Genomic DNA, 11,467 nt, shown 5'->3' with positions numbered 1-11,467 from the left:
ACACAAATGCGAGGACGGCGCGAAAAACTTATGAGCATCAAGCGACGCATGTGGAGGTGTAGGTCCATGCAAATTAGGGATTTCAGAAAATATCGAGTATGCGTCGATCGACACAAGGAGTGTGTCGGTCGACACCAACCACTCAACATGCGGCTGATTCTTGTTTTCCAGGTTTGATTGTGTCGTTTATTGTGTGTTGGACATTGAATTCTCAATTACTTGTGTGTGCAGCCCAGTAGATGGGAGGATTGTCTCACTGAGTATTTGTAATAATACTCATGCGTCTCAGTTGTTGTTTGTGATGCAGGTAAAGGCAAAGTGTGATCGTGGAATCAAGGCAATGAAGAAGATGATTTTCTAGAGGCTTGGTTAATTATTCTATATATGCTTCTGTTAGGTTGCTATAATGAAACATTGTTGTCTAGAATGGATGTTAGGTTGCTGGTTCTATGACGTTGTATTATTGTTGAATCATTGGTTATTGGATTAGTGGAATTAATTTATGTTATCCGCTATTGTTGAATGGGGTTACGTTGCTAGTGAGTATGGGATTACTATTTATTAAAAAAAATATGGGTCGGGTCGTTTCACTCTTAATACAATAATCAAGAAGATGAGTAAAACTTTTTTAAAAAAATAGATACCGTTTTAAACTTTATGAAAGAGAGACCGTTACAGAGGATGAGTAAAAGAACCAATACATGGCGAATTCCATAACAGAAAGTAAGTAAGGAAGATAAAAGAAGCATATATTTATCCATAGGTTAAAAAGCTTGGAAGTTGGCAAACCAACAATGGAGGAAGGTCTGATATAGTATGATTGGTGATGAGGTAGGGAGGTGGGTTTCCTCTCTGTCCAGTCCGGTGAGCCTTCTACGCATAAGGAGCTGGATTTCCCTTTTGAGCTTTTCTCCAGTGTAGTAGGTGGCAGAGTGAATCCTTGAATTTCGTTCCGACCAAATGCTGTAGATTAGAGCCTGAAAAAAATAGCTTGCAGATTACATTGAGCTTTCTGTTTGTGGTTGGATTCTTCCTCCAAACTATAACGCCTGAAATATCTGGTAAGAGCGGAGGAGCGAGATGAGCAAAAAAATCAAGCCAAATAACTTTGGTGTAGGGATATTGGAAGAACAGATGGTCTCTGGATTCATCCCCAAAGACACAGAAGAGACAGGAAGCAGGGACCGGCGAACTCCATCTTCTCAGCCTATCCCATGTAGTAAGTCTATCCAGGACTGTTAGTCATGGCATACAATCCATTTTGGGAATTCTTTCTTTAAACCAGATCTGTGTATGCCAAGGAACAGAAGGGCCAATGGGGTGCAAGTGCCTCCAGGTTTGTTATGATGAGAAGGAACCTTGAGTTTGATCCGGCAAGTGTTTCCAGAGAAAAACATCGTTCTCAAAGGCAACAGATGGAGGAGGAATGAGGAGTAAAAACTTGCCTCAGTGAATATAAGAGATGGAAGAACTACGAATCAGAATTGAACACTTTACTTAGGTATATATAGTATTAATGGATTAGCTAGATCATATGTCTATATTTTTCTGGAAATTAAACTCCATATACTAATACATACATCAAAATTTCTATTGACACAACGAGTGTTGCCTACTATATACTGTATGATCTTTCATTGCTCCAGTAACATTCATAAAGAACCACGTAACTCTTCACTTTTGCCTCTAAATCTCCATCTATCCGGACATAAGAGATGTATATGCTCAAAAGCTGAAAAGTAGAGCAAGTGAGCGACTCAACTTATTTTTTGGTCTGGCCAGACCTGGCCTATAGCACAGGCCGCCTGTGCTTAGGGCCACCAATTTTTTTTTGGTTTTCAAAGACCACATATTTTTTTTATTGGATAATCAAAACCATTAATTTATTTATAGTGTTATTTAATTAGAAAATACATACATCCTTTTAAAAATAGTACTATTATTTATTTAAAATGTTTGTATGACCACATATTTTTATTTTCTTTTAGTTGTATACTTGTATTATAGATATTATTTTTTGTTACTTGTTTTATTCAGTCATTTGTTTATAAAATGTATAGGAATTTCTTTTTTTAAATACAGAAAAATCTATATATACATTTTTGAAGTACATTTTGGGTTCTACCTTTTTATTTGTACTTATTTACAAAGCTAATCCCTACATGTTTTTACAAAAATAGCATTACTTATGATTTTGTTTCCTAAATATTTTACATTTCATTTAAACTAAAAAAAAATTACAGCAAAATCAATATGGAAACTGAAACTATGATATATTTAACAACATCTTCTATTGTGTTTTGAAGATACTCTATCTCTTAATCGTTTGCAAACAAAGAATATGTAAAATTAAAAAAGTTAAAAATACTATATAATATGAAAAGGACATGTGGAATTAATAAAATATCATTACATTTGTGCGAACACGGGTTAAATCCTCATTTTATTATTTGTAAACACTATTAATATCAAAATACTTGACATATAAAATTAAGTTGATTTAACTAAGACTGTGTAAAATAATTAAATCATTTAGAAAAATGTGACTTAATCATTACATATAAATGACTTATTATGTATTTAGATCCATTATTTTTGTTATAATACTTAAAAATCAAAATAGAATCTAAAACACTAAACAAAATAAACTAAATATAACAAACAAATAATCATAAAGTATATTACGGGTTAAAAAATTAATATATACATTTAGTCGCACAAACAGCCGGAAAATTTAGTTATTATTCTATTTGCAATACATCTAATATTTAAATAACAAATACAATATAAAATATAAATAATAAAAAAATTATATACACGCGGTGTACCGCAGATTAAAATCTATTATTATTGAAAAATGCTACATTATTTTTTTCCCTTCGGACCACAAATTTTATTGGACTGGCCCTAGGTCTGGCTATTTGAAATTAGGAAAAATCAATTAAATACTTACCATATATATATATATATCTTTTCCTATACTAACTAGTCTACTTTCTCTTTTAGCTAATTTAACATTTATGATCCCCTATATAATAAAACGGAAGTACACAACATTGTTTTGTAGACTATATAATTTTAATAAGTTGGTTACAAATAGGTTATAGATTAAGTTTTATATTATTTGTATAGTCTGAATTTATTGTTTCCAAAAATCTTAAAGAGAATACTCTAAAGAATCATTTGATATCATCTAACTTACCATATTAATTTTCTTTATTAAATTATTCATCAAATAAAATCCTTTGATATCTAACTTAACATATTAATTTGTTAATGATTATTATACTTCACCTCTCATTTTTATATATGAGTCTATTTTGTGAAACAAATAAATTCTCATATTATTTATTATAATAAAAAAATAGTTTTATTTCCGGATATACCATAAGATGAATTTTTAAAAACAAATACAAATGATTAAATGTATAAAATATTCAATTTTTATTAATATTATTCTTTAAAAATAATATCTATTGAATTAAAAATTTTACTGAGTAACGGGTCAAAATTGGAATATTTAAATTCAATTTCATACTTTTTGGTTGAATTTTATAATTTTATATAATATAATAAACTTTAAATAATGTATTTTGAAATATTTTTAAAATATTGAAACTTGATATTAAAGTTAGAAACTATAAACACTCTAAATTGGTTTGTTATAACAATGTCAATAATATGAAAGAATTTAAAAAAACCAAGTATATTAAAACAAAAAGTATAACAATATATTAAATTACTCATAATATAATAACTCACTTTTTAAAAACCAAATTCACAAAATTATGTCTTATAATGACATTCAAGTCATGAGGTAGAATATACATTGTTGAAATAACTTCACGTACATAAACTAATACAACATATTAAAATTTTATTTTAAAATAGAAAATATACAAAATTTTGTATAAAATAAAATTTAACCAGTGTTAGCACGAGTGTCTTTTTCAATAAAATAAAATCTAGAATCATTAACAATATAAAACTTACAAAATAAGTGTCTTTTTTAATTCATCATATTTAGTATATGATTTTATTACATAATATTTTATGCAAAAAAATTTTAAAAAAATAATCACATAAATTATATTTTATAAAATTACAATGTAAATAAAATGAATTTCAATCCGTACTATTAATTTAGCACGGGTCTTAATCTAGTTGATTTATTATATTTGCTCATTAATGGTTCATGTCGACTAACATATTACTATAAAAGACGATCAAATAATTCACGGGATGAAAATGCCAAATGGTCCCTATCTCTCTCTCTCTCATTTGAACCAACGCGAGAATTATTCTCAACATTCTGCTTCTGTCCACATCCTTTTTTGTGTTTTATTGATACAAGAACAAAAATTATTGTTCCCCACCACATTCTTCCAAGAAAACGAATGAGCGACGACAATTCAACTTTTATTTTTAAAATTTTTTATTTTTAAAATTTTAATATGTTGTATTACGTTATATATGTGAAGTTATTTCAATAATGTATATTATACATCATGACTTGAATGTCATTATAAGACATAATTTGGTAAATTTATTTTTTAAAAAGCGAGTTATTATATTATGAGCAATTTAATATATTGTTATAGTTTTTGTTTTAATATACTTGGTTTCTTGAAATTCTTTCATATTATAGTGAAATATTATTGACATTGCCATAACAAATCAATTTAGAGTGTTTATAGTTTCTAACTTTTATATCAAGTTTCAATATATTAAAAATATTTTAAAATAAATTATTTAAAGTTTATTATGTTATATAAAATTATAAAATTCAACAAAAAATATGAAATTGAATTTAAATATTCAAATTTTGACCCGTTACTCAGTAAATTTTTTAATTCAATAGATATTATTTCTAAAGAATAATATTACTAAAGCTTGAATATTTTATAGATTGAACAATATATATTTGTTTCATGAAACGACCCAACCCGTTTTTTTAATTAATAAATAATAAATATAAATATAATATAACTACAACTAGTGGTCCCATACCCACTAGCCACCTATCCACAACCACGGACAACAGCGGAAATAGCAATATCAATAAATATCCAATAATAATATAACCAATAAATATCCATAACAACAATCCAATAATCAAACAGCAGGAAACATGAAACCGGCAACCTAACAATTTTCCTAAAAACCCAACTCTAGCAACCTAGCAATGCCAGACAACATACAATCGAGTCCCTAGAACATCCTCCTCTTCATCGCTTGATTCCACGATTACACTTTGCCTTTAACTGCACCAGAAACACATATTGAGATGCATGAGTATTTGATAAACACTCAGTGAGGCAATCCTCCCATCTACTGGGCTATACACACAAGCAACAGTGATTCCAATGTTCCAAACAAACAACAAACAAAACATACAAACCATGAAATCAAACATCGTCTCGCTGGAAGGGAGGTGTCGACCGACACTGGCCTTGGTGTCGACCGACACTACCCCACAATGTCGATCGATGCCCAATTTGCTGGTGTCGACCGACACCAAATGGTGTCGATCGACACTCCCTCTGCAATCGCGATCCGCTCGAAACTGAGAGTCGAATCTCGCTCCCAACCTCCTCCAAATCGCCCAATACTCATAACCCAAGCCAAATACGTCCATAGGAACCTGTAGCAACCAATCCTAGCAAGAAAAACAAACAAAACAACAACAAACAAGCAAGAACAAGGAAATCAAATTCTTAGATTAGCCATGGTCATGCACTCACATCTTTGCTGGAAGATTCAGACCAATAGCAACGAATCCAACCCTCCTAGCAAGCCTTTAGATCCTTCCTAGCTCCAAACCTCTCAAGAACAGCCAAGAAATTCACAAATCTCACCAAAAATCTCAAGAACTCTCTTTTTCCTCTTTTTCTCTCAAAAGCGTTAAACGGCGACAAGAGAAACTTCCCAAAACCCTAATGGTCGACAAAACACTTAAATATCTCGGTTTAGTGGTTTTTCCTAAACCAAACCGGTCCAAATCGATAATTAAATCGAACTGGTCGAACCAGAAACATTGGTGTCGACCGACACCCTCCCCCAAAACGCTCAGTTTTGGTTCAAGATTTTTACAATTCTCCCCCACCAACATAGATTCTTCCACGAATCACGAACAACCATCAGCCAAGGAATCCCGTGCTACCGTCTCCACGGCCCGCACTCCTCCGACCGAACTATGAAAGGTCACCTCTAGGCGATAGACTCACACTCCAGGCATTATTTGCTCTCAACTTTTGGACTCTCTTTTTTACTCACAGGCCTAAACCTTGAGTTTTTATTGGCTCCTCATCAGACCGAAGCCTGCATGCCATAATATTGGCTCCTCATCGGGCCTAAGCCCACATGTCATAATGTATATAAGAGAGTCCAATACTCGTCTCTCGGGTTGCCACCCTACCGCGCGCCCCCGGATCGTCATCCAAAGTCGATATACCAGCGATACTCCCAAGCCACAAAGTCTTAGAATATGACGTTACTAGGAGGACTTAAGTCCCCCATGAGTCGCGAGCAAACAATTCTGAACACGTCAGAGTCCTATCCCTATCCAGGTTCCTTCTTGTGGCTCGCGTAAGACAACACGATGCCCTACCAACCACATATTCCCTCACTGGGATACCTTATGACCACACAAGGATCATCTCACTGCCCAATGGGCCACCACAAAGGCCAAAAAAATGTCCTAAACAGGACCGCCACCAAGGCCAAACAAATGTCCTAAACAGGACCGCCACCAAGGCGAAACAAAAGTCCTAAGCAGGACCGCCACCAAGGCCAAACAAATGTCCTAAAAAGGACCGCCACCAAGGCCACTCGTCCCGAAGGACCATCACAAAGACCATCTGTCCTGAAGGACCGCCTCAACAGGCACTCTGGCTAAACAGCCCGCCACAAAGGCCACACTCTGGCTAAACAGTCCGCCACAAAGGCCATACAATGGCTAAACAGCCCGCCACAAAGGCCACACAATGGCTAAACAGCCCGCCACAAAGGCCACAAAATGACTAAACAGCCTGCCACAAAGGCCACACAACGGCTAAACAGCCTGCCACAAATGCCACACAATGGCTAAACAGCCCGCCACAAAGGCCACACAATAACTCAAAAGACCACCGCACACGGCGCAATGACTTAAAAGTCCGCCACTAAGGCCACACAAGCCCTCCAAGGCTCACTCCGCTAAAATGGACAAATTTTATCTCACATAAAACTTTCCATTTTTACCACTTTCCACTTTTGGAAACTTTTCACTTTTGGAAACTTCTATTTCAGGAAACTTCCCTCAAAAACCCTGCCTCACGGAAACTTTGTACCCCGAGCACCACCTCATCTTGTTACTTAGTCGCACAACCAACCATCCCAAGCGACCAAGTAAACAAGAGAGATGGGCTGGAATACTCCATTCCCGCTCCAGCCATGGATTACAGATGGGACAAGGCTAGGCAAGCTCAAGTCGCGGCTTGCTTCCCATACCACTTCTTAAACCTTGCCTTCATCCTCGCCTCAGGCTCCCAAGTCTGCTCCTCAACACCATCACAGTCCCAAAGGACTCTCATCAAAGGAATCTTCTTCTTCCGAAGTTCCTTGATCCTCCTCTCGAGTACCCTCACTGGTCTCGCCTCCAAAGTCATGTTAGGCTGAAGATCCTCAGGAATCTTAGCTAACAGCTGATCATCCTCACAGACCCATATACCTTGGACTCAACTTAATCTCAGTCAATGACCTGTTCGGACACCGCAACATGGCCATCTTGAGGTACACTCTATCTCCCACCTGAAACTCAAGATCTCTCCTCCTCCTATCGACATAACTCCTCTACCGATCCTGAGCTTCCTTCATGTTCAGCTTGAGAACCCGAATCTTCTCCGAGGTCTCCTGAACAAAATCTGCCTGGTACATGCTCCTCTCCCCCACCTGAGTCCAGCATAACGGTGTAAGACACGACCTCCCATACAAAGCCTCATAAGGAGCCATGCCAATATTCGCCTGGTAACTGTTGTTATAAGCAAACTCTACCAGGCTCAAATGATCTGCCCAATGGCCAACCCAATCCAGCACACACATCCTCAACAAATCCTCCAACGTCTGGATCGTCCTCTCTGACTGTCCATCGGTCTGGGGAGGATAAGCTGTACTCATATGCACCTTAGTGCCCATGTCTGCCTGAAATGCCCTCCAGAACACCGAAGTGAACTTGGAATCCCTATCAGACACAATGCTCGCTGGCACCCCATGCAACCTGNCCCATATACCTTGGACTCAACTTAATCTCAGTCAATGACCTGTTCGGACACCGCAACATGGCCATCTTGAGGTACACTCTATCTCCCACCTGAAACTCAAGATCTCTCCTCCTCCTATCGACATAACTCCTCTACCGATCCTGAGCTTCCTTCATGTTCAGCTTGAGAACCCGAATCTTCTCCGAGGTCTCCTGAACAAAATCTGCCTGGTACATGCTCCTCTCCCCCACCTGAGTCCAGCATAACGGTGTAAGACACGACCTCCCATACAAAGCCTCATAAGGAGCCATGCCAATATTCGCCTGGTAACTGTTGTTATAAGCAAACTCTACCAGGCTCAAATGATCTGCCCAATGGCCAACCCAATCCAGCACACACATCCTCAACAAATCCTCCAACGTCTGGATCGTCCTCTCTGACTGTCCATCGGTCTGGGGAGGATAAGCTGTACTCATATGCACCTTAGTGCCCATGTCTGCCTGAAATGCCCTCCAGAACACCGAAGTGAACTTGGAATCCCTATCAGACACAATGCTCGCTGGCACCCCATGCAACCTGACTATCTCCTTCACATACTTCTTAGCCAAGACTGCTTCTCCATCAGTCTTCTTAATGGCCAGAAAATGTGTCGACTTAGTCAACCGGCCCATAATGACCCAAATAGCATCAAACATCCTGGACACTAACAAACCTACCACGAAGTCCATCGTAATTATATCCCACTTCCACTCTGGAATGGGAAGACTCCTGAGCCGAAGCCGCCCGCTTCCGAAGCTGAGCCGAAGCTCAATGCAATGTGACCTAGAAAACCCATCTCCGCTGCCAGAAACTACACTTGCTCAACTTAGCAAAAAACTCCTGCTCACGCAGCTTCTCCAGAACTGCTCTCAAATGCACTACATGCTCCTCAGGACTCTTAGAATAAACCAGGATGTCGTCGATGAAAATGATGACAGACACGCCCAGAAACTCCTGAAATACGCTGTTCATCAATCTCATAAACGCAGTTGGTGCGTTAGTCAACCCAAAAGGCATCACCACAAACTCATAATGCCCATACCTCGTCCTGAAAGCAGTCTTCCTCACATCTGCCTCATCTATCGGGATTTGATGATATCCCGACGCCAGATCTATCTTGGAGAACCAAGTGGCACCTCTCAACTGATCCAACAACTCATCGATCCTCGGAAAAGGGTACTTGTTCTTCACAGTGACCCGGTTCAAACCCTTGTAATCAATACACAAGCGGAAACTCCCATCCTTTTTCTTAACGAATAACACCGGTGCTCCCCACAGGATACACTAGGATGGATGAATCCCTTGCTCAACAAATCCTCTAGCTGCTTCTTTAGCTCTGCCAGCTCGGTCTGATCCTTTTACGATTGAAGTGGAACCAGGGACGACACCGTTATCCAAGATTCCTTACAGGATGGCTCCAGCAGAGATGGCAGAGCTGAAGAAGCAGCTAGAGGATTTGTTGAGCAAGGGATTCATCCGTCCTAGTGTATCACCGTGGAGAGCGCCAGTGTTATTCGTTAAAAAGAAGGATGTGAGTTTCGGCTTGTATATTGATTACAGGGGTCTCAACCGGGTCACTGTGAAAAATAAGTACCCTCTTCCGAGGATTGATGAGCTGCTGGATCAGTTGAGAGGTGCTACTTGGTTCTCCAAGGTAGATCTGGCGTCGGGTTATCATCAGATCCCTATAGATGAGGCAGATGTGAGGAAGACTGCTTTCAGGACGAGGTATGGGCATTATGAGTTTGTGGTGATGCCTTTTGGATTGACTATTCAGGAGTTTCTGGACGTGTCTATCATCATTTTCATCGATGACATCCTGGTTTATTCTAAGAGTCCTGAGGAGCATGCAATGCATTTGAGAGCAGTTCTGGCGAAGCTGCGTGAGCAGAAGTTGTTTGCTAAGTTGAGCAAGTGTAGTTTCTGGCAGCGGAAGATGGGTTTTCTGGGTCACATTGTGTCTGCAGATGGGGTTTCTGTAGATCCGGAGAAGATTCAGGCTATCAAGGATTGGCCTAGACCGCAGAATGCCACGGAGATCAGGAGTTTTCTCGGGTTGGCAGGGTATTATAGGAGATTCGTTCAGGGTTTTGCGAGCAGAGCACATCCTATGACTAAGTTGACGGGGAAGGATGTTCCTTTTGTCTGGTCACAGGATTGCGAGGAGGGCTTTGCAAGCCTGAAGGAGATGTTGACTACTGCTCCGGTGTTGGCTTTGCCTGAGCAGGGAGAACCCTATGTGTGTTGATGCAGCATGGGAAGGTGATTGCCTATGCTTCGCGGCAGTTGCGGAAGCATGAGGACAACTATCCTACTCATGACTTGGAGATGGGTGCTGTAGTTTTTTCCCTGAAGATTTGGAGATCTTATCTTTATGGTGCAAAGGTACAGGTGTTTACAGATCATAAGTGCCTGAAGTACATATTCACTCAGCCCGAGCTGAACTTGAGGCAGAGGCGATGGATGGAGCTGGTGGCGGATTATGATCTGGAGATAGCCAATCATCCTGGTAAGGCTAACTTGGTTGCAGATGTTTTGAGTCGGAAGCGGGCGGCTTCGGCTCAGGAGCAGGATATGGAGTCTCTGATAGGAGAGATCAGTGCGTTGAGCTTGTGTGCAGTGTCTCAGGAGCCGTTGGGCTTGGTTGCAGCTGATAGAGCAGATCTGTTGAGCAGAGTGCGGTTGGCACAGGAGAAGGATTTGGGGCTGGTGAATGCCTCAAAGGATGTTGATTCAGAGTATGAGGTTTCAGCTAATGGTACTATTCTGGTGCATGGGCGGATCTGTGTGCCCAAGGATGAGGAGTTGAGGCAGGAGATTCTGAGGGAGGCTTATGATAGCATGTTCTCTATTCATCCAGGAGCGACTAAGATGTACCGAGACCTCAAGAGATATAATCACTGGCTCAGGATGAAGAAGGACGTGGCTAGTTGGGTTGTGAGGTGCGATGTGTGTCAGCTAGTGAAGGCTGAGCATCAGGTACCAGGTAGTTTGCTGAAGAGTCTTCCCATTCCAGAGTGGAAGTGGGATATGATTACTATGGACTTCGTGGTAGGTTTACCAGTGTCCAGGACGTTTGATGCTATTTGGGTAATTGTGGACCGGTTGACTAAGTCGGCACATTTTCTAGCCATTAAGAAGATTGATGGAGAAGCAGTCTTGGCTAAGAAGTATGTGAAGGAGATAGT

This window comes from Camelina sativa, chromosome 7 (genome assembly GCF_000633955.1).
Source record: "Camelina sativa cultivar DH55 chromosome 7, Cs, whole genome shotgun sequence".
Taxonomy (NCBI): domain Eukaryota; kingdom Viridiplantae; phylum Streptophyta; class Magnoliopsida; order Brassicales; family Brassicaceae; genus Camelina; species Camelina sativa.
This window is presented reverse-complemented; position numbering follows the sequence as displayed.